The sequence below is a fragment of the Mesoplodon mirus genome, assembly GCF_964341445.2.
Source record: "Mesoplodon mirus genome assembly, chromosome: 13".
Lineage (NCBI taxonomy): Eukaryota > Metazoa > Chordata > Mammalia > Artiodactyla > Ziphiidae > Mesoplodon > Mesoplodon mirus.
This window is the reverse complement of record NC_138989.1, coordinates 4,432,623-4,457,429: the sequence shown is the minus strand read 5'-3', so window position 1 is coordinate 4,457,429 and position 24,807 is coordinate 4,432,623. Positions and strand designations below refer to the sequence as shown.

At 41.0% G+C, this 24,807-nt stretch overlaps 1 protein-coding gene across 1 annotated transcript in view; it reads right to left on the bottom strand.

Annotated features, from left to right (window-relative positions):
* Nucleotides 1-24,807, bottom strand: part of LOC309814977 (transmembrane protein 132D-like) — a 159,514-nt gene that overhangs the window by 41,668 nt on the left and 93,039 nt on the right. The gene's annotated exons all lie outside the window — the stretch shown is intronic.

The window sequence follows — 24,807 nt, the reverse complement described above, 5'->3', positions numbered from 1 at the left end:
ATAATGCAAATTTATTTTTCTTCTACCCCTGTATCATTTCTTTTAAAATGGAGAAGATAAAAGATCTAAAAATAATTTTATAAGGAATTTAAATATAAAATAGATAATGAATATCGATTTGAGTCCCTGATACTTAAAGACCTTTCATTATATGAATTAACCTACAAGTGCCTGTTAGTTCAGATTTCAATCATCACTAAAATTATACCTGTGCATTAGCTCTTCTTTTTCGGAGGAGATTTAACACTTTGATGCTACATAATCAGACTGCTCCACTCTCTCATTCTAGCATTTTGAAGCATTATTAACTACCCCTGAAAATGATGACGCTCCTCTCTTTTACTGGTGGAAAGATCAATATCAATTTTTAAAAGAAATGATAGACTTAAATAGAAAAATGATCCTAGAAGCAGACAGAACAATCAACAGAGATTGGCTCTATGGCAGATTTACCAAAATGATATGTGATTCAAAGTTCTTGTTATCAAAATACCAAAGTCTCCAGTTTGTATGGATTTCTCAGGAAACACAGTTCCACCCAGCCAGAGTCATCTGTGCTTTTTAACAGCCCTGTTTATGACGACTGTGGTCACTTAACGTCGACTCTGGACTAAGCTCCCTCATGCACTGTGTCTTCTTTGAACTTGAGTCCAAAGGAGAAAATATGGGTTCTTCTGGATGGATTCTCATCCTCTGATTTGCAGCTGCTAACTCAGAATTTCTGATGCTTAAATGAGGCTTCACCTGGCACCTCCTCCAAAGTGATGGACAAAATCCTTACACCTGAGGACCCAGTCTGCAAGCATCATTTGTGCCAGTCCATTTGCTATCTGTCTTATTTCTCTTATCTCAGACCTTAGAACTTCTGCACATCTACTGAATCTGTATGTGTTTCCATGGCAACTGCATCAGAAGATCAGGGCCAGGGAGCAAGGAATTCAGGGCATAATAATTTTACACAGGTCACTGAAATGTGGGAACACAAGTATTTGAGTTGGCAAACAACCACTAGCTTCCTTTCCTTAAAAAAAAAAATTGCCTGGAAGCTTTCCTATTGGTCATAGGAAAACTAGTCAGGCAAATATCTGTTCGTCCAATCTCAAGACCAATTGCATTAAGTCTGAGGTAGAGTGTATGTGATGCATAAATAAAGTAAGTAATTTAATGTTTTTATTATAGAGTCTGATGTGATTTTTGGAAAAGATTCTAACAATTTTCAAATGCACAGTAAAGAAAATAAAAGATGTCCCTCTTTCCCCCACCATCTTATCCCCCCAAAATAACTACTGCTGGCATTCCAGTGTGCATCCTTGTAGCCCAAATTCACTCAGAAAAAAGCAGATGATTAACAGAGCTAGGTAAGTTTTATTTATATGGTGTTATGTCAGATACTCTAAAGATATTTGTGATTGATCTTCCCTCTGCCTGAAATATATTATTCTCCCACGCCTGCATTTCATTCAAGTTTTTGCTAAACTATTGTAATAGTGAAGAACAAATCTGACTCCATATTGGATCCGTTTTGTTTACTTTGACCTTTGTATTCTAATGCTTTTGCTATAAGTTAAGGATGTTGCCTAGAGCCTGAAATACACAGGAGAGCTCATTCTCAAGGCTCTGACCTTTAAAGGTGTAACACTTTCCCACTCACATAGAGATCAAAAGTTGCAGAACAGAGAATAACGTTTGTCTTGTTGGAGGTTTATAGGAACATAGTGACCAGACCTACCTGGACAGCTGCGAGAACAAAGGATTCTGACACCATAAGTTTTCAACAACTAGCCACATGCTCTCCCCTTTTAGTATAAAAGAAGCCTGAATTCTAACTCGGGGAAGATGGGCCATTGGGTCACGAGGCCACCATCTTCTCAGTCTGCTGGTTTTCTGAATAAAGTCTCTATTCCCTGCCTCAACACATCATCTCTCGATTTATCGGCCTGTCGTGTGGCAAGCAGTACGTGCTTGGACTCGGTAACGATATTGCATTCACAAAGACTTTGCTGACCACCCTAACTGAAATAGCGACCACTCCCTCTCCAGGCATCTCTACCTTTCCTCTGCTTTATGTTTCTTTACAGCACGATCACCCTCTGGGGGTTATTACATATTTGTCTGTGTATTTGTTTTATTGACCATCTTCTCCTACTTGAACATAAGCCTTATGAGGACAGAGACTTTGTCCCTCTGAGTCACAGTGTATCACAGCATCACTACGCCAGACACAGGCTGGGACCTTGATACACACGTTTGTTAAGCCAATGAAAAATGGAAGAATGCTATGTGTATCTCTTCTCTCCTACCTGTGCTCAGAGCAGTCATGTCTAATCACTTGCATGATTCCATTTTCCCATTAGGTCGGCTTATCATTTGAAAACTCTTCCCCACCTGGTGCTCCCAGAAGCTACCACAAAGGCACTGGAACTGCTAATGACCAGAAAACACCATCCTTGCTGGTCTCAGGTCTAATATCTGTGACTGAGAACTGCAGAACGTCAATGGATCAGATGCTAGTATGAATGTTAAAGTCATTCCTAGTCCTTCCTGATCACTACTTTCAACAGTGAAAAATGAGGGCTTCCCTGGTGGCGCAGTGGTTGAGAGTCCACCTGCCAATGAAGGGGACACGGGTTCGTGCCCCGGTCCGGGAAGATCCCACATGCCACGGAGCGGCTGGGCCCGTGAGCCATGGCCGCTGAGCTTGCGCGTCCGGAGCCTGTGCTCCGCAACGGGAGAGGCCACAACAGTGAGAGGCCTGCGTACTGCAAAAAAATAAAATAAATAAATAAATGAAAAATAAACGAGACCTAAAACAAGTGAATGAACCTTCAGTCTCCATTGGGTCAGAAGGAAACACTGCCAAGGAGACAGCACGAACAGCCACATCACAAGATAAACAGACCCTCTACCTGTTTTTGAATTCTGTTTTCCCAACTTGCTACCTTCTTTATACTGATATTTTTTGACCCTAAAATTGGGATAGTAATAGACTTACCCCTCAGAGTTGAGTTGTAGAATTCAATGCTAATATATGTAGAGCAGTTAGAAATCTGGTACATGAGAATTTTATATATTTGTTATTATCATTATAGGTTGTTATTATTATTTTAACATTCAGTAAGAACCTGTGTTATCACCATCACTCAACACATAGTTTTTCTGTGCTTTTAGTATGAATATCGCCGATTATAAGTTCTAAAGAGGTGGATTTCAAATATTTTGGCCACAGCTCACTAAAGAAATACATTTTATACTTTTTTTTTTTTTTTTTTTTCGGTACGCGGGCCTCTCACTGTTGTGGCCCCTCCCATTGCAGAGCACAGGCTCCGGATGCGCAGGCTCAGCAGCCATGGCTCACGGGCCCAGCCGCTCCGCGGCACATGGCTTCTTCCTGGACCGGGGCATGAACCCATGTCCCCTGCATCGGCAGGTGGACTCTCAACCACTGCGCCACCAGGGAAGCCCTACATTTTATACTTTGAGCAACACATGTCTGCACAACAATGTATACATGCACATAGTAAAACAAAATCTCGCAAAACTGTTTTTATCCTTACTAGTTGCAAGGTTGTCAAGTACATCCTATTCTATTCAGCTCTATTCTATTCTAACCTAGGATCTTCTATCTGATTTGAAGAATCAATGTTGGTCCCAACGCATTAACTTATTTTACACCACTACTGTGCTGTGGACTGTGGTTTGACAGACACCTACCCTAGAAGGGGATCTGGGCTCTTAGAGCCACAAAGCGTACTGTATATTTACTTTTCCTTATTCTCTGATTTCTAATGGCTTCACCACAGTTTCTGTATTCAATTTTATTTTTCCCACTGGTTTCAAATTATGTTTTATTTATATTAGCTTAGTGGTTAATCTTAAAATTTTAAACACAATTTAGGTTTCACCTAGGCAATTTTAATAGCAAAATGCATATTCCCTTTTAAAAAAATTGTGTTCCTGGGTCTGTGAGTATTCCTCCTGATATATTCTAATATTCAAATTGTCTTTTTTACACTCCTACAGAAAAATTTCAATTCTTGGGCATGGATAATATATTTTTTTCAAAACTAGAACAAATAGTAATTAGAACTCCCCACCAGGGAGATGTATCAGACACTGACTCAGGCACAATTTGCCTCAAATATCCTCAGGTTTAATTAGACAAAAGTCACAGCTGTGGATATTGTTTCTGATTTGGGAATTGTATCAGAAGGCATGAAAAATTAGCGAGACATATGTGGAAACTAATCCACCAAATTAAAAGGATTCTGTTTTGATTCTGTTTAAATCCTCCTGTAAAAGGATTCTGAGTCCCTGTTCAGCAGATACTGGCCAAATGATTTTGGACACTTCTTTTAATCTTTTGATATGTCAGATGCATTATGTGTAAAATAGAGGTGCTCACTACTACCGAGCAATGTTGTTACGGAGATTAATAGAATTTCCTCCCCTATGTTGTAGAGAAACATAGTGTACTTCAGACAAAGAAGATATTCAAATAAAAAGTTATGGCTCCAAACAAACAAACACAAAGGGACAAAGGAAACTCATCAAGGTGTTGATTATGAGTGTTACCTTGATTGCGGAGATGGTATCACAGGTGTTTGCATATGTTTACATTCATCAAATTGTACACATTAAATATGTGCAGTTCTATGTCAATTATTTTAAAAAATCCATTTTTTAAAATAAAAAAGTATGGATTGGGCTTCCCTGGTGGCGTGGTGGTTGAGAGTCTGCCTGCTAATGCAGGGGACACGGGTTCGAGCCCTGGTCCGGGAAGATCCCACATGCCGCGGAGCAACTAGGTCCGTGAGCCACAACTACTGAGCCTGTGCGTCTGGAGCCTGTGCTCCACAACAAGAGAGGCCGCGATAGTCAGAGGCCCGTGCACCGCGATGAAGAGTGGCCCCCGCTTGCCACAACTAGAGAAAGCCCTCACACAGAAACAAAGACCCAACACAGCAAAAAAAAAGATAATTAATTAATAAACTCCTACCCCAACATCTAAAAAAAAAAAAAAAAGTATGGATTGTTCGATTATTTTTTTTAAACTGGAGGTTTCCAAATAACTCATTACCACAAAAATTGTCGAAAAGTTTTGAACTGTTTTGTGTAGCTTACAAAATGAGTTGTTAAACAAAACGTCTGCCTTCTGAAATTTTTTGTCTGATAAAATTGATTCAATTATTTTACATAAGACCTCACTTTTATCTGACGTTTTCCATAAATTATCATTATTTTGTAACACAAAATAACTAAGTTGTTTCAGAAGTATATTAGTCAATGAAGTTATTCCCCATCAGCAGCAATTTAGGATGCGGGCAAGGCTTTATGAATAAAGAGACAGACTCTTTTCATATTGCCTTGAAAGGGACTCGTTATATGCACCATAATCTGGGTTCCAGGAATAAACTTTCACTGGGGCTTTGTTTACATCCCTGTATTACTGTAGGGGCTGAAGAAAAGAGCCCTTTGTAACCCGTCTGTCCTTATAAAGGGGCACTCAATGGGGAAACAGAATTCAACATAAGGAATTTCACTTTACAACCGAACTTACTATAACTCATTAATTTGTATCGCAAAAGCCAAAGGGAGCCTTATATGTAAATGTAAAAAGGAAAAACTAAAAAGCAGAGATTATACCATCTTCATGAGACCTTCACAAAAGACGTTGTGTTTAGAGTGATTTAAAAGGAATTATTTTTATAGCAGTAAAACTCTAAGACCATTAATTTCCAATGGTGAAGGTTCCATGATTAGTCGGAAAGGTCAGGGACGGTTTTGCAAATACAAAGTGTGCAAACACAAAAACATATTTTTTAATAGTCATAGAAAAACCTCCACTGCTTTTTTTTTTTTCTTTTTTTTTGGCTGTATTGGGTCTTCATTGCTGCACACCGGCTTTCTCTAGTTGCTGTGTGCGGGCTTCTCATTGCGGCGTGCAGGCTTCAGTAGTTGTGGCACGTGGGTCAGTAGTTGTGGCTCACGGGCTTTAGAGGGCAGGCTCAGTAGTTGTGGCGCACTGGCTTAGTTGCTCCTCGGCATGTGGGATCTTCCTGGATCAGGGCTCGAACCCATGTCCCCTGCATTGGCAGGCAGGTTCTTAACCACTGTGCCACCAGGGAAGTCCCATCCTCCACTGTTTTTAACTATGGCAATGATTTCTGCTTTACTTCAATTATAGGGTCTGGGGAAACTTCTTACTATTTGTAGCAAGAGCTAATATTCAATAGAGGAGCTGAGAAATTGGGCTGAGAAATACAAATTGTATTGTTTTAGAGATGAAAAAGGAGAGTGTGACAAAATAATGTTGACAAAATAACAACCCCTCCCCAAAGACGTCCATGTCTTAATCCCCAGAACCTGCATACACGTGTTATGTTACACGACAAGGGGGGATTAAGGGAGTAGATGGAATTAAGGTTGTCAATTAGCTGACCTTAAAGCAGGGAGCTTGTCCAGAATTATTTGGGTGGGTCTCGTGTAATCATAAAGATAAAGGAATTTAAGTAATGTGGACAAGAGACGCAATATGATAAAGTTTCAACTGGCCGTGGCTTCAAAGATGGAAGAAGGGACCATGAGCCCAGGAAGGCGGGAAACTTCTAGCACCTGGAAGAGGCAAGAAAACAGATTCTCCCCTAGAACCTCCAGAAGTGATGCAGGCTTCTGGCACCTTGCTTTTAACCCAGAGAGGCCTGTGTAGGACCTGTCACCCACAGAGCCATAAGATCATAAACTTGTGTTATTTTAAGCCACTAAGATTGTGGCCATTTGCTACAGCACCAGAAAACCAGTACAGGATGTGTGATCTAAGAACCTGTAAAGATTAAATCACTTTGGAAATAAACATATTTTCCTAAATTGGTGAGTGAGATTTTGATCCAGTTTAACAGTGACATCAAGTACCTTATTTCTTCGTATGAGGCGTCTGCACCAAGTTATGGATACTACCTAACGGATGCTACACTACTCTGTAAGGCTGGCATGCAACAAACATGCAATACCCATGACCCAGTGAAGAGAGCTTTGGCCCCAAATTCTGTTCATAAAATAGTGCAGAAATCATTCTCTGAAGAATGAAAATCTCAGGCCTGGAACAGTCGAAGCCAAAACTGACATCAAGATCACGGTGGGGAAAAAACAAAAAAAACAAAATGACAGAAATTTTAGTGGTTATGTGCTATCTCCTAGGATGCAGGTACTGCAAGGGGATGAGTATTTATAACCACGAAAATGCACTGGTTGAACTTTAAATTACTCATTTCTTTATATGAAAATCATATAAGGAGGGGTAGGCAGCGACCTCCACCCACTCAAGCTCTATGCCCCTGGTGCTGCATTTAAACACCGGACTTTTAAAAACACCGGACTTTTAAAAAAAATAAGAGAAAAACAAAATCATAGAAAATATTTTGGGAAATTCATTTTCCTAAATATTTCTCTATGTCTGTCTCTCTGCCTTGGTCTTCCTACCCCTTAATCTCTCTCTGTAACACACACACACACACACACACACACACACACACACACACACACACACACACCCTTACCTAACCATGTATTTTCATGTAGGGACATTGGCCGAGAAAATCTAAGAAGAATAACAGGAATTCGGGGGATCCTGAATCTCCAGGTTCATCCAAAATACCTTCACCAGGGAGCAGATCCTCAATGGCTGAGATATGGCTCCTCAGCAGTAAACAAGGGAGATTTCTGTGCCAATAAAACATGGAACAAACTGAGTCAGCTGAGTCTGTTGCATTCCCTTTGCATTTTATTATTAACCAGTGCCACAATAAAACCTTGTTTGGTTATACTCTGTGCACCCTTGGGTTTGCTAAAGAGGACGGCAGGGATGCCTGAGATGCGTCTGTTGCTACAGATCTCGCCCAAGTTCCCAGAACTCTAATTAAATACCTTGAGCTGCAGGGCATGGGTTAGAACTGCCAGGCAGAGGGAATTTGAGCTCTTATCTGTCTTAAAATCCCGTCCCTGATCTCCCCCCACCCCGTTCCAGTAAATGTGCTTGAAAGTGGCAAGAAACAGGGCCGGGATGTGGTTCAGGGGGGCTTGGAGTGCTGTGCTGTGGAGATGCTCAGAGAGCTGGCACTTCCCGCATCGCTTGCCCATTTTCACCCTCATGACCACCTGATTCAGCTTATCAATTGTAGATATTTTGGAATGAGGTGTGGCAGAGGGTAAAGTTGTTATAATTCCACCCGCCACATGATTGCAGAAGACTCAGTGTATCTCCCTGCCTTCTCCAGGTAAAAGTGACCAAGAGGGTCTCTTCACAGTAATGGACTTCCTTGGCCGTTTCCCACCTGCTGTCTGGTGAGAAACCCGGACAGTGGCTAATCTCTCCCTTTTACCTCTGCAAGAGGATGCACGCAGATCAGGGAAGTGGCTAATTTAATCATTTATCTATTATACAAGTTCCCCACAATTGAAACAAACATAGTGCACATGAATCAGTGTACAAGATTTACACCATGTCCTATAATATCTGCTTCTACCTGGATGGGGTGGAAACACGCTTTTGGGGTACCCTTCTGCCATGCATCCCACCATCCCACCACACGTGCCCACTTCTCATCAATCTACATTCCCCAGCATCTCTATGAGCAAAGAGCTACATTTCATACAAAATGGGCTTCTATCAGAGAAACAAATGAGCTTGCTCATAAAGGGGATGAAAAGTGAAGCCATTATGAGCTGCTGTGTCATAAATGAGTGCAAATTAAATTGTCAGTGCTACTTACAATTTCACATGGCACAGAGCCCTGGAATTGTGTCTATTCAGTTATTTCATTCAGAGGACTTTTCTGTAAGGGGTCTCACGATGGCTGAAACCCATTTGGAAGCTGGACATGGGAGTCTGAGCCTGCTGTAAATGTTAGGGTGCTGTGTATTCAGAAACCAAATGGTGGCTCAAGGCTTTAAGGAGGAACCAGTTTCTGAAGAAGAAGAGAAGCTCAAAGTTTAAATTCAACACTTAAAGGTTGTGGTCTGGGTGGTAGCAGAATTGAAATATTGCATTAAACTCCCAATATAGTTGTCAGGTCAGCATAAGTCTTACCAGAGAAAGGAAAACCTTGGTGATAAGCTGAGACCATGGGTTCTTATGAGCTCTGAAAATCTTTTGAATAGTTATTTGATATAACTATTCACATAAGCATACTTTCAAGGACTTATAAGTTAAGGACACCTGAAAATAACCACAATATAATTATCTCATTTAAAATGAATTCTTCTCAAAGTGAAAGACAAATACCATATGATATCACTGATATGTGTGGAATCTAAAATATGACACAAATGAACTTATCTACAAAAGAGAAACAGACTCACAGACATAGAGAACAGACTTGTGGTTGCCAAGGGGTTGGGAGAGGGATGGATTGGGAGCTTGGGATTAGCAGATGCAAATTATTCTATACAGAATGGATAAACAACAAGGTCCTACTGTATAGCAAAGGGAACTATATTCAATATCCTATGATAAACCATCATGGAAAAGAATATTTAAAAAGAATATATATATATATATATATATATATATATATATATATATATATATATATATATATCTGAATCACTTTGCTGTACAGCAGAAATTAACACAATATGGTAAATCAACTGTACTTCAATAAAAAAAGAAAATGAATACTTCTTAGTATTACAAATTTCTTGTAAATATAAAAAATACCCCAAATTTAGTTATATCGTAAGTTGATAATATGGGTTTGCCCCCCACCCAAATTAATGTCAGGCTTGTTTTCTTTAAACTCAACAAATCTTGGGATTAGATTATTTTTCTCTAAACTGCTCATGGCTGCTTGTTCTGACAGAGCTTAGTTTGTAGCTGGAGTTAATCTAAATAGCTCAACAGAGAAAACAACGCTTGGTTTTGTCTAAAAGCTTTTTGTCACCATCCTTATGGAAAATTCAAGTATTGACTGGAAGAAGTAAAATCAACTTTCATCACAATAGAACTGAACACAAAGTTTCCAGCTACTCCAGCAAAGGTAAGGATTACAACCACAGGGGAGAAATGGACAATAATTTTGTCTGGGTCTATGGAATTTCCAGGGCAAAGTCCCACAACCCCAGATGTCATGGAACGACGTGGAGCTGTTATCACCCCCATTTTACAGACAAGAACACTGAGGTGCAGAGAGGCTTAGGGCGGTCCACGGGGCCGGGAGGAGCAAGACCTGGGATCAGACCCCAGCAGTCTGGCTCTGGAGTCTGAGCTCCTGCCCACATTCTGACTTGGGGGCCTGCTGGGCTAGCCAGCACCCAGGTGACCTTGGATCTGGTTTTTTTGGGCCTTGCCGCGTGGCTTCTGGGATCTTAGTACCTCAGCCAGGGATCAAACCCGTGTCCCAGGCAGTGAAAGTGCAGAGTCCTTACCACTGGACCACCAGGGAATTCCCAAGTGACCTTGAATCTTAAAAATATCCTTATGTATCATGGGATAACACTGTTTAACTTGTGAATATCATTGAGATAGTATATAGGTTGTCAAGTTGTAATAGCCTGGGCACTAGAGGTTAAGCCTCTTACTCATGCCAGGCTGGGCAGCCCTATGTGCCTGATTCCACCTGGGCTGCCCTGTCTCTCTGCCCCTCTCTCTGTGCCCAGCACACATGACCCATCTGGGTGAGCTGCTTCCTCATGCTGCCCTCTGCACCAAAGCATCTCCATCCCTCTCCTCTTGTCACTTCTTCCACCTGAAATGTTCGCTCTAGGAATCTATGGACCGTCCACTCTTAAAGGACCCCATTAACCTTGTGACTCCAAATGGCACACACCGTCTACACTGGTCTTGTTTCTGAGTTCTGTCTACACTATCTATGTGCTTGTGTCTTGTCTTCCCAACCAAAGTGAAAGGTCTCCAAGTGGCAACCAGGAGGTTGATTACTATATCTAAGGCACCCAGCGTAGAGTAGATTTTGCTTCCCAGTGGGTGAAGGTACTAGATACTGAATTCGGATTGATCTATGTCACTGATGGATGTCCCAGCCACCTGGACCACTGTTATTGATCACTTTATTCCAAAGCTAATGTAGATATTGTTCCACATTTTATTCACTGTTACCAACTCATTACTCTTAATTCCTTAACAAGAGTGAGATGGGATCCCCAAGACCTTTGGAGGCCAGGCAAACCCAAACATAACCAGGTGGACTCTGCATTTTGCAAACGGATGACAAATATATATCTTTCCATTCATTTAATGCAAATTTCTTCTTCAAGCATTTTCCATTCAGGCTGAAGAGATGTATCTGTGAGAAAGATGATGTTAAGTATTTTGGGGGTGTATTTTATTAATTTATTTTTTTAATTGAAGTATAGTTGCTTAAGGTATTTTTAAATGAAAGTTTAGGTAATTATGGAAACAACTGAAAACTCAGAGATGTAAGAACACAGTAGCACACCTTAGAATTAAAACCCCATCTCTAAAAACTGTGGCACATGTGATTACAAATCCTCTGTAGGTCATCCAGCTGTAAAGGGAGGAATGGACTTGGCTTTTAAAATTATCTTTTGGCTTCAGCAACACTTAGAATCCAATTTCCACCAGCAGGGATGAGTCATGTCTCTCCCCGGCACTCTCACAGGTGGTTGGGAAGAGCAATCAAGTGTATTGATGTCTTTGACTTCCTGCCTATTCATGTTTTCAAGAGATGTGTGGGAAACACATTGCCTTTGACAGCGCTGTGCTTCCGATCAAGCGAAAACTGCTGAGAAAAATCAGAAGCATCCATTAAGTTCCAACCCTACTCAAAGCTCCTGAATATGTGGGGAGTAGTGTAAAGGATGTGTTTCCAGAGACTGAAGGATTTTGCTCTAATAAAATTATGTTCATCAGAAACACCTTATTCATTTAATGGAACCTGCAAAGATCATCCATCTAAAAATATTGTTTTACTGACTACTTAGCCAAACCAAGTTTATCTCTTTGTTCCCCAAATTCCTTTTTAAGAAGTTACTGTGAAAAATATCCAGTGTACAAAAAGACATAAAAAATAATAGAAGATGGGGTGGGGGATGGATTGGGAGTTTGGGGTCAGCAGATGCAAACTATTATATATAGAATGGATAAACAACAAGGTCTTACTGTAGAGCACAGGGAACTATATTCAGTATCCTGTGATAAACCATCATGGAAAAGAATACGAAAAAGAATGTATATATATGTATAACTGCGTCACTTTGCTGTACAGCAGAAATTAACACAACACTGTAAATAAATTATACTTCAATGAAAGTTTTAAAAAGAAGAATATAACAGAAAAGTTATTTTTCACTGACCTCAAAGAATATAAAAATAAAAAGTACAAGTGCTATTAAACCTTCTGTATACGCTTTCCAAATTTCATTCTGCTGCTTCTCCTCCAGAGGTAAAATCTATCCTAAGTGTGGCGTTTGTTTTTTGCTCTCTCTGTATGCTTTTAATTATCAACAGAAATCAAACTTCAGTAAAGAATCAGCACGGAAGGACATTTCACTGGCCCAGTGCAAGTGAGCACAGATGTTTGGCCATGACCTTTCCTCTCTGTGGTCTGCTCGATGCTGGGCTGAGAAAGGATCACAGTCTCCAGCTCCTTGGTTTAGCCCCACGTGAAGAAGACAAATGGACCCCTAAACCCCCGCCAGTCACTTTGCAGCTATGTCCACCAGAGGGTGCTAACGATGACAATGGACAGTCAAAAACATTTCCAAAACCAGAAAATTATAAATGGTGAAATCTTATGATCATGTTTACAGAGCAATGCTCAGTTCGGTCGTTCAACACTTCATTTTAGGAATTCCCTCGTGGCGCAGTGGTTAGGAATTCGCCAGTCAGTGCAGGGGACACAGGTTCGAGCCCTGGTCCAGGAAGATCCCACATGCTGCAGAGCAACTGAGCCCGGGCGCCACAACTACTGAGCCTGCACTCTAGAGCCTGCGAGCCACAACTACTGAGCCCATGCACCACAACTACTGAAGCCCGTGCGCCTAGAGCCCGTGCTCCACAACAAGGGAAGCCACCGCAATGAGAAGCCCACACACCGCAACAAACAGTAGCCCCCACTCACCGCAACTAGAGAAAGCCCACACGCAGCAACGAAAACCCAACACAACCAAAAATAAATAAATAAAATTTATTTTTTTTTTAAAAAGACTTCGTTTTACTCTCAATTTCTGGAAAATCTCATTTACTTCCAACCACAGCCCCAGGCCACCCAGAGAGTCTTCTTTAAAGCATTTTGTCCTTTTTCTTTATTTTTAATGTAACAGAATCTGAAGCTTGATAACATTATGGGGAAAAGTGGAGCTGGGACTGTGGTTGATGTTAAAGGAATGAGTCTTTTTACATTTTTTTTCCCATTTTTGCACAACTTTGTTCAAGTTTCTGTGCTCCAGGGGACAGAATCCTGTGATGTGTCTTGGCTAACATACATCTCTATTGGCCTTTTCCACCAAGAGAAAATTCAGTGTGGAGAGAGTTTTATTTCAAAACAAAACAAAAACCTAGGTGTCTGTTAACGAAAGAAAGAGGAACAGATGTTGTCGTCTAAAAAAATATTTCTCTAAGTCACCAGGTGAATGGAGAACAGGAATGATAAAGCAACAAATGGTATTTTTAAAGTTTACTTTATGCCCAGACTAAAGGTAGATAATGATTAATGATAATAGGTGAAGATGGCAAGATGTGAAAACTTCCAGATACAAGATGAATATGCTCTGGGGATGCAGAACCCAGGGGTACCAGCTGTACTTTAAGCACTCGGGATTTCCATCAAGATATATCCGGAAATAACTTGGGATAAAAGGGATGAGAGAAAATGTTTTTCACAGGCATATCCTCAGTTTTCTCAAGCTTATTTGATTTGAGTTTTGACTGCTGGAATTACCTTGAGCTGTTAATTGCTTATTTTCAACATAAATACCTTGCTGTCTTTGCTTCATTCTTTGGATCCCCATTTTTTTCACATGGTGAGCAACCAGCTTGAAGTAATCGTTCTAGGATCTATTTCCAGGAAAGTATAATTCATCTGAAGGAGGGACTGACTTGAGCACTAGTAGGAAACCCTTTTGGAGAGTTTCAAGGTGACAGATAGCCAGGAGCATCAGTCAGGGAAAATAGTAGCCCCTGCTGGGAAAATTGAGTCCTTTATAGCACAGACCAGTGGACCCTCACTCTGGCTAAGCACTGAAATCATCTATGGAGGATTTTCTGAAATAACAGTTTCTGGGGGATTCTGATTTAGTTCATATAAATCTGTATGTTGCACACTCTTCCCAAGTAACTGAAATCAGTCAGGTTTGGGACCCACTGGATGGACACATCAGCCTTCCATCTGCCTTTCTCACCTTATTGATTCAAAACTTGTTGACATGGGATAACTACAGCATAAGCCAAAATAAATGCTGAGGGATTTTACTTCCTAAAACCATATTTCTCTCCAGAAAGAGGGAAGCATCTGACATTAGAGTTCTTTGTAAAGCTCCTTACATGGCTGAGTTCTCTGACACTTTATCTTAGTTGACAGCAATAAAAAATACTGTGTGGAGAAAGAAGATTCAACCTGAAATGACCTAAATGCGGGGTTTAGATGCTTAGAGATCGTATAATATAATTGGCCAAATAAGAAGAGGAGAGGGATGAGAGAGAAGAGGGAGGAGAAGAAAGCGAGGAAAGATGGAAAGACAGGAAGGGGAAAGGGATGACGGATGGAGGAGAGAGAGAGAGATTGCAATTTTACAGAGTTTGCACTTTCTGGGGATATGACTTCACAACTGTGAAGTATTCAACGCTATTGCTATCCACAAGCTTTAAAAAGATTATTGAGACTTTCCTGGCAGTCCGGTAGTTAGGACTCCAAGCTTTCACTGTCGAGGGTACGGGTTCGATCCCTGGTGGGGGAAATAAGATCCCACAAGCCACGCGGCAAGGCCAAAAAATAAAAATAAAAAGATTATTGAGAGAAAGAAATAGGCAAGTGATGGCAGTACAATCATATGTGCATGCCTCCTGGGCATGAAAAATGTGTCTACATACACAAACAGGTGTGCATAGCTTGAGACACCTTGACGACTCAGATACCGATTTCCAATGTTCTCTCTTGCAAACAATCTAGCGAAACGTGAAAATGATTGTGTTCCTCAAAACTGCATTAAAGTGCTCTAGACTGACATGATGTCAAAAACATGGACGGAAGCTGGCAGCAGAAAAGACAATATTTCCACATGTACTAATTTACAATACATCTATGTGATTCACTTGCTAAAGTAATTGTTAGAAATAGATATTTGACTTTTTTTCTATATGGTTAAAGTTGACGCCTTCAAGGTTTTCTTATCCTCTCATTGTGAAAATGAAGAAATGCCTTAAATTGCTAATCATCTTGTTTTGATTCTATTATATGTAATAAATACATGATTATATATTTATTACATACAAATATAAGTTTATAAGAAAACTTAAAACACTTAAATACAAGTTTATAAGAAAACTTTCCAGGTTTCTGGAAAGTCACAAGACAACTTTTTTTTTTCCCGGTACGCTGGCCTCTCACTGTTGTGGCCTCTCCCGTTGCGGAGCACAGGATCCGGATGCGTAGGCTCAGTGGCCATGGCTCACGGGCCCAGCCACTCCATGGCACGTGGGATCTTCCCAGACCGGGGCACGAACCCGTGTCCCCTGCATCGGCAGGCGGACTCTCAACCACTGCGCCACCAGGGAAGCCCACAAGACAACTTTTTATTTAAGCTGATAAGGAGAATGCAGAGTTCCTTTTAAGGATGCAGACCCCAGTTTTACAGGCTCTGGCCTGCATCTCTCTTTTGTCACCCCTCTCTGCAGCGTGCAGCCCACTATTTTATGGGAACTACAGCAGTGATTGCCTTCCACTCTGTAGGAATTAGCCTACGACCTAGGGGACTGTTTTCATTGCTCTTGGCTGTGCAGAGAAGTTATGCATTTGTAAACATATGCAATGTTGATATGTCATTTAGATCTCCATAACGCTGTTTAAAAATAAAGTAAATGAAAGAGAAAAAGCATTTTTTCTTTACACCTACAAGTGTAAAAAGTGAACCCACCAGCATCACATGGACTGCTTGTTTCTGTGGAGTACAATGCTGTTGTCAAGATGAAACAGCAATCACGCATTTCTAAGACCTTTCCATGAATTCAGCTCTGCTCTCAGTAATGTGATCTGCAGTGAAACAGGTGTTAGTACTTCTGTACTCACAGATGAAATATACTTATTTGCAGTTAGACTGTTCTTGAGTCACCCCACAGAACTGTGAGAAAGAGTAATTTGGGATTTTGCTAGGACATACTTTTGGGTCTCCTGCTGCAGGCATTGAATACAGGAATAAATCCCTTGGCAGTGGTCCAGCCTGACCCCACTCTCCTCCACTGCCTTTCACTGAGTCTCCTCTCTCTGCTCACCGCTGAGCAGACAAGGATTCTCCAGAAATGATTTTACTTTAAGTGCTCTAAAGTAAACTCTGGTTTCTTTGTGTAAAATGGCTATCGCTGAGAGAGAAAGATTCAGTGAAGGTTAGAAAGTACCAGAACTTATGCAGGAAGAGTTCTATTGAAAGGTTGCTTGGGGTAGAGCCAAGAAGCTGAGCACATGTTTTCATCCCTGCTGAGAAGGGTTTCCTGTTACATCAGCATGTGCTTACTGAGCACCTACTGTGTGCCAGGTCTTGGGCTGGGCAGTGGTGATTCATGGAAGTATTTAAGCTACTCTTTGCTACCACACCACCCACAACTAAATCAGAGGTGGGGATATAAAGACAATTCTTAATACCGTAAGGCAAAGTGCTAGCAGAAAGAAAGATAAGTTAAACCTGAAGGACAGAATGCAGACCGACAAGGAAGATTCATTACGGAAATGAATCTGAAAATTCATTTTAGAAACAGAGCAGAAATTCTACAAGCAGGTAAGGAGGGCCCAGGGAAATATGGCTGAGCTAAGAATATAAGCAAAGGCACAGAAAGCCTGTCATGTTGCAGGGAGAGGAAACTGCCCAGTGTGTCTGAGGGCAGTTTGCCTGTAGGGTAGTGTAATACATTTGGGATGTCTACTTTCCCTTTTTTTGGTTTTGTTTTTGCTGTACACGGGCCTCTCACTGCTGTGGCCTCTCCTGTCGCGGAGCACAGGTTCCGGACGCGCAGGCTCAGCGGCCATGGCTCACGGGCCCAGCCACTCCGCAGCATGCGGGACCTTCCCGGACCGGGGCACGAACCTGTGTCCCCTGCATCGGCAGGCGGACTCTCAACCACTGCGCCACCAGGGAAGCCCAGGGACGTCTACTTTCAATAACCTCCTTGTGCCCCTCATTCTGTCCTTAACAAATCAAGCAGGTGACCCAAATGGATCTGTGTTTCCCTCTGTGTTTAATGACACGATTATCAAAAGCTGTGATGCCGTATGTACAGATGATAGAAATGAAGCCCAGAGAGGTTAAGTTTACCCAGGCAGCACTCAGGTCTCAAGCTTCCCTGTACAGCACCTCATCAATGCTGGAGATTCCGCATACTTCTCAGCCATAAAAAGGAACAAAAGAATGCCATTTGCTGCAACATGGATGCAACTAGAGATGATCATACTGTGATGTCAGTCAGACAAAGACAAATACCATGTGATACCACTTATATGTGGAATCTAAAATGTGACACAAATGAACCTATCTATGAAATAGGAACAGACTCACAGACATAGAGAACAGACTTGTGGTTGCCAAGAGGGAGGGAGAGGTGGGAGAGGAAAGGTTTGGGAGTTTGGGATGAGCAGAAGCAAAATATGATACAGAGAATGGATAAACAACAAGGTCCCACTATAGAGCACAGGAAACTATATTCAGCAACCTGTGATAAATCATCAAGGAAAAGAATATGAAAAAGAATATGTATATGGGCTTCCCTGGTGGCGCAGTGGTTGAGAGTCTGCCTGCCGATGCAGGGGACACGGGTTCGTGCCCCGGTCCGGGAAGATCCCACATGCCGCGGAGCAGTTGGGCCCAAGAGCCATGGCCAAAGTCAAGGTCACTTTTTAGGAAACCTTGTCCATGTTCAGATTTAACCTACCTTGCTTAAGAAAAGCCACCTGAATTCCTTGTCTTCAGATGCCTGGGGATTTATGTCTATTATTCCCTCCAAAACACTTTGCTGACTCAACAAATGAGCACCACAGCTGGAGGAAAATAGTAACATTTTTCTGACAGCATGTCCAGGATAAAGATTCCACATGTAACAAGACTAAATACCCACTTTCCCCTACCCAGGTTTAAAAGTAAGTCAAGAAATTAGGCTAAGGAATTCAGAAGCCCCATTTTATCTCTGTGCCTTGAATTTCAAGGGCGTGAAGCATGTGTTGGCCTCATACAACCACAGGAGGCTGCAGAGTTTGAAGGTAATTATGGACTCTTCCTTCCCTATTCACTTGGCTCTGGACAGGTGACCCTTTAGAGAAAAATCTCAAAGTAGCATGTCAGTTTCCACCAACTTTCTATAATAGAAAAAAAAAACACTATTGAAACTCTGGGAAGAAAATAAAAAGCAGTTATTGTGTTCAGAGCTTGTTACTTGCCACCTGACAGCAAAAGGCAAGAGTTTTGGGTGTGACCTGTCGATCCATTGTGTTCCACGCTCGCTAGCAGCGCTGCTCTCCCGCGAGGCTCCAGCCCAGGAGAATTCTATTCAGGTGACTTTTTGCAGAGGTCTCAATGTTCAGGAAAAAAAAAAAAAAAAAGAGTGCTCTCTGGGATGGAGATTAACAGGAAGGAAAGCCAAAATCTAGAGATGAGGCTTGACCTTCCCACTGGCCAGACAGTGTGAGTCAATTGAATAGTCCGAGTTGGGATTTTATAAAACTTGAGCCAGCCACAAGAGGCAGCCCCAGGATTCCAGAAAAGTGACATTCATCAACGCCATCTGGCCATTGTATTCATTACCCTCACTCTAGCAATGGAAAGAATGTATTTTAGTTTCAAATGACATCATATTTGCAACATGATGAAAGTGTCGATTTGTATTCTCTGTTCATGGAAGAACTAAATTACAATGTTGAGGTTTGGCGGAAAGAGCCAGATTAAGACTCCTTCTTTTTATATGACTCATTGGGACCAAACTGGGTTCTGAACGAGGCAATGGCCCCAGAAGGATTTCTGAATTTTAGAAAACAGCTTCGTAAATTCATTCAGAGACTCTTATCCAGCGTTCTACCAGCACATGGCAACTAGAAAAGAAGGGTTCTTCTTATATTTTAAGTGATTTATCACTACCATGGTAAATTAATCTAACCACCTGTATATCTTAGTCCAACTGTGTAAAATGATTTATGCACAGCAAAAATAAAATTGAGATATAACTAATATGGTGTGAAATCTATACTGTTTCTTTCAGATCGGTCATATACGAAAGGGCAGTCATCTAAAAGCAAAACAAACCAAACAGCAAACAAACAAACATGGACATTTTAAGCTAAGAAGGGGTTTTATAATTGCTACCACTGATACAATTTAATTGTAGCCTCAGATTAACAGTTTCAAAAACTTTGTTACAGAAATAATAGCCTTCATACACTTTTTTAATGGCTACAAAAGAAAAATATATTCATTGCAGAAAATTTAGGAAATGTAAATAACTTGTGATATCAATCATACACCCACCAAGAATAACTGTATTGATTGTATATTCTTGTATGCTTATAGTATTTGTATAAATGCATACATTTCTTTATCATGCTGTATATGTAAAATTAGAGCCCACCCTTTTCACGTAACAATAAATTGAGTGAGAGGTAGATGGGCAAACTGGCCAGAGCACCGTAAGACAGAAGGAGAAAGGAAAACCAGACTGGGGGGACTCCATGATTCTTCTCCAAGGTATTTCTAAATGGGCTTAGGATATTAGCATGCTTCATTTCCAGAATGTTTCTGCAGTGATTCAGTGACTCACCTTTGAGGGGGATGTTCAAGATGGCAGACGTGGAGATCACCTTTCTCCCCACAAATACATCAAAAATACATGTACAAGTGGAACAACTCCTAGAGAACACCTACTGAACACTGGCAGAAGACCTCAGACTTCCCAAAAGCTTTGTGGCTGACAGGGTCTTGGTGCTCCGGCCTGGTGTCAGGCTGGAGCCTCCGAGGTAGGAAAGTTCAGGACATTGGATGACCAGAGACCTCCCTGCCCCACGTAACATCAATAGGCGAAAGCTCTCCCAGAGATCTCCATCTCAATGCTAAGGTCCAGCTCCACCAAACAGCCAGCAAGCTCCAGTGTTGGACACCCCATGACAAACAACTAGCAAGACAGGAACACAACCCTACCCATTAGCAGAGAGGCTGCCTAAAATAATACTAAGGTCACAGACACCCCAAAACACACCACTGGACACAGCCCTGCCCACCAGAAAGACAAGATCCAGCCCCACCCACCAAAACACAGGCACCAGTCCCCTCCACCAGGAACCTACACAAGACACTGAACCAACCTCACTCACTGGGGGCAGACACCAAAAACAATGGGAACTATGAACCTGCAGCCTGCGAAAAGGAGACCCCAAACACAGTAAGTTAAACAAAATGAGAAGATGGAGAAATATGCAGCAGATGAAAGAGCAAGGTAAAAACCTACCAGACCAAACAAATGAAGAGGAAATAGGCAGTCTACCTAAAAAAGAATTCAGAGTAATGATAGTAAAGATGATACAAAATCTTGGAAATAGAATGGAGGAAATACAAGAAACGTTTAACAAGGACCTAGAAGAACTAAAGAGCAAACAAACTGATGAACAACACAATAAACGAAATTAAAAATTTTCTGGAAGAAATCAGTAGCAGAATAACTGAGGCAGACGGACGGATAAGTGACCTGGAAGATAAGACAGTGGAAATAACTACCACAGAGCAGAATAAGGATAAAAGAATGAAAAGAATTCAGGACAGTCTCAGAGACTTCTGGGACAACATTAAACACACCAACATTCAAATTATAGGGGTCTCAGAAGAAGAAGAGAAGAAGAAAGACTCTGAGAAAATATATGAAGAGATTATAGTTGAAAACTTCCCTAATATGGGAAAGGAAATAGTCAATCAAGTCTAGGAAGTGCAGAGAGTCCCATACAGGATAAATCCAAGGAGAAACATGCCAAGACACATATTACTCAAACTATCAAAAATAAAATACAAAGAAAAAATATTAAAAGCAGCAAGGGAAAAGCAACAAATAACATACAAGGGAATCCCCATAAGGTTAACAGCTGATCTTTCAGCAGAAACTCTGCAAGCCACAGGGAGTGGCAGGACATATTTAAAGTGAGGAAAGGGAAACACCTACTACAAAGATTACTCTACCCAGCAAGGATCTCATCAGATTCAACAGAGAAATTAAAAGCTTTACAGACAAGCAAAAGCTAAGAGAATTCAGCACCACCAAACCAGCTCTACAACAAATGCTACAGGAACTTCTCTAGGCAGGAAACACAAGAGAAGGAAAACACCTACAAAAACAAACCCAAAAGAATTAAGAAAATGGTAATAGGAACATACATATCGATAATTACCTTAAATGTAAATGGATTAAATGCTCCAACCAAAAGACATAGACTGACTAAATGGATAAAAAACAAGACCCATATATATGCTGTCTACAAGAGACCAACTTCAGACCTAGGGACACATACAGATTGAAAGTGAGGGGATCGAAAAACTTATTCCATGCAAATGGAAATCAAAAGAAAGCTGGAGTAGCAATTCTCATATCAGACAAAATAGACTTTAAAATAAAGATTATTACAAGAGACAAAGAAGGACACTACATAGTGATAAAGGGATCAATCCAAGAAGAAGATATACAATTGTAAATATTTATGCACCCAACATAGGAGCACCTCAATACATAAGGCAAATGCTAACAGCCATAAAAGGGGAAATTGACAGTAACACAATAATAGTAGGGGACTTTAACACCCCACTTGCACCAATGGACAGATCATCCAAAATGAAAATAAATAAGGAAACACAAGCTTTAAATGACACATTAGACAAGATGGACTTCACTGATATTTATAGGACATTCCATCCAAAAACAACAGAATACACTTTCTTCTCAAGTGCTCATGGAATATTCTCCAGGATAGATCATATCTTGGGTCACAAATCAAGCCTTGGTAAATTTAAGAAAATTGAAATCTTATCAAGTATCTTTTCCGACCACAGTGCTGTGAGACTAGATATCAATTACGGGACAAAATCTGTAAAAAATACAAACACATGGAGGCTAAATAATATGCTACTAAATAACCAAGAGATCACTGGAGAAATCAAAGAGGAAATCAAAAAATACCTAGAAACAAACGACAATGAAAACACACGACCCAAAACCTATGGCATGAAGCAAAATCTGTTCTAAGAGGGAAGTTTAGAGCAATAAAATCCACCTCAAGAAACAAGAAAAATCTCAAATAAACAACCAAAGCTTAAACCTAAGCAATTAGAGAAAGAAGAAAAAAAAAAAAAACCCCAAAGTTAGGAGAAGGAAAGAAATCATAAAGATCAGATCAGAAATAAATGAAAAAGAAATGAAGGAAACAATAGCAAAGATCAATAAAACTATAAGCTTGTTCTTTGAGAAGATAAACAAAATTGATAAACCATTAGCCAGACACATCAAGAAAAAAAGGGGGGAAGACTCAAATCAACAGAATTAGAAATGAAAAAGGAGAAGTAACAACTGACACTGCAGAAATACAAAGGATCATGAGAGATTACTAAAAACAACTATATGCCAATAAAATGGACAACCTGGAAGAAATGGACAAATTCTTAGAAAGGCATGACCTTCTGAGACTGAACCAGGAAGAAATAGAAACTATAAACAGATAAATCACAAGCACTGAAATTGAAACTGTGATTAAAAATCTTCCAACAGGGCTTCCCTGGTGGCGCAGTGGTTGAGAGTCTGCCTGCCGATACAGGGGACACGGGTTCATGCCCCAGTCCGGGAAGATCCCACATGCCACAGAGTGGCTGGGCCCGTGAGCCATGGCCGCTGAGCCTGCACATCCGGAGCCTGTGCTCCGCAACGGGAGAGGCCACAACAGTGAGAGGCCCGAGTACCTCAAAAAAAAAAAAAGAAGCACACATTTGACTTGAATTCAGGCCGGATCTGTAACCTGTCTTCCAAGGCTTTCAACATACCAACCTGTTCACTAATATATATCACACCATCCATTCTCCATGGAGCAGCTGAAGTGATCTATTTGAAACATAAGTCAGGTACTGTCTTTCCATGATTAAAACTCCACGGATTTATCATTTTCACTTACAGTAAAATGCAAAGACCTGGCCACCACCCACCAGGCTGCCTGGGGTGACCTCACTCTTGCCTCCCGTCCTGTACCTGCATCTCCGTCTTCACCCTCTGCTCACCGCCTTTAGCCACAGCGACTTCTTCATATGCATCAACCCCACTGGGTCACTGTAGACAAATTATCAGCATAAAGCCCTCTACGATGACAACTCAGCTCCCCTGTTAACATAAAAGCCCTTTGGGTGCAGAAACAGCACTTGATATAGTTCTGTTTCTTCCATGATGCTTCCTACACACTGGCACAACCGGGTCATATCGTACACTGGTGCGTGGTTTGTAAATTCAGAACTCAAGTAGAAACCTCCTGTAGAAAATGGCCCTCGAAAATCCCTTTAAATATCCTTATAGTATGCAGTACATAGGTTTTGGTGTATACATAACATTGTTCTTTGTAGTAATGAAGCTCATAAAAGGTGGAAATCACTGAGACGCAACAAAGAAAGAAATAAAACCAAAGACTGTAAGCAGACATTTAAAGGTGCAGATAATTGTTCTTTTAGGATAACTATCAAGTCCTTAGCTGTCAGTGAGTGATGGTGGAGAATTTCCAAGCATTCCAACCTGCCCTGAGGTTTCTTCCTTTCCATCTTAATGCTTAGCCTCTATAATCTCAGCACATGTTAGTACATTTCCTTGTTGGGAAGATTCAGTGAGGTTATTTAGGGTCACACCTCACCTGTGCATCAGGGACTAATCCTGTAAAACAAGTGTCCTATGATGTTATACCACTGTCTATAGAAGATGCTCAACATCTGTGAAGCAGGACGTGTCGACCAAAACATCAAGATTTCCAAAATAAGGCCACACACCAGAATGCAGATTTTCAAAGGTGCAACTGTGAACTTGTTCAATAGTTCTTAAAGCCTTTCAACGATTTCAGGAACATAAAAGATGCAGGAGGAGGGAGGAGGTGGTGAGTTGGAAGGACTTCTGGGTTGATCAAGGAACAGAGATCCCAAGGTAGCAGTAGTACACCTTTATTTCGATGGCACTTTGACAAGTTGCATTCTGGGAAGTCCCTCAGCATGGAAAGTCCAGAGGTCACTTCTGCCCTTTGGAGCTCTCAGACCCAGAGACTCCCATCCCACCTAGACACACAGGCTCCTTTCCCCAGAATCCCCTTGCCCTTCATCCCTTCTGGGCAGTGCGGAGAAGGAGAGGAGAAAAAATAGAGTGGTTATCTTCACAGATGCTTCACAAAATATTGACCCAATTCAACACACATTCCTAATATAAAATGTCAAGAAAATAAAAGTGGTTTATGTAGACCTCGATATTATAGCCAATAATTTATAACATGGGGGAACCTTAGAAGGATTCCCACTGAGATCATGAACAAGGCAAGAGGGTCCACCATTTCCCCTATTATTTAATCATACCCCTGAGGTAATAGTCAAGGCAATTAGACCAAA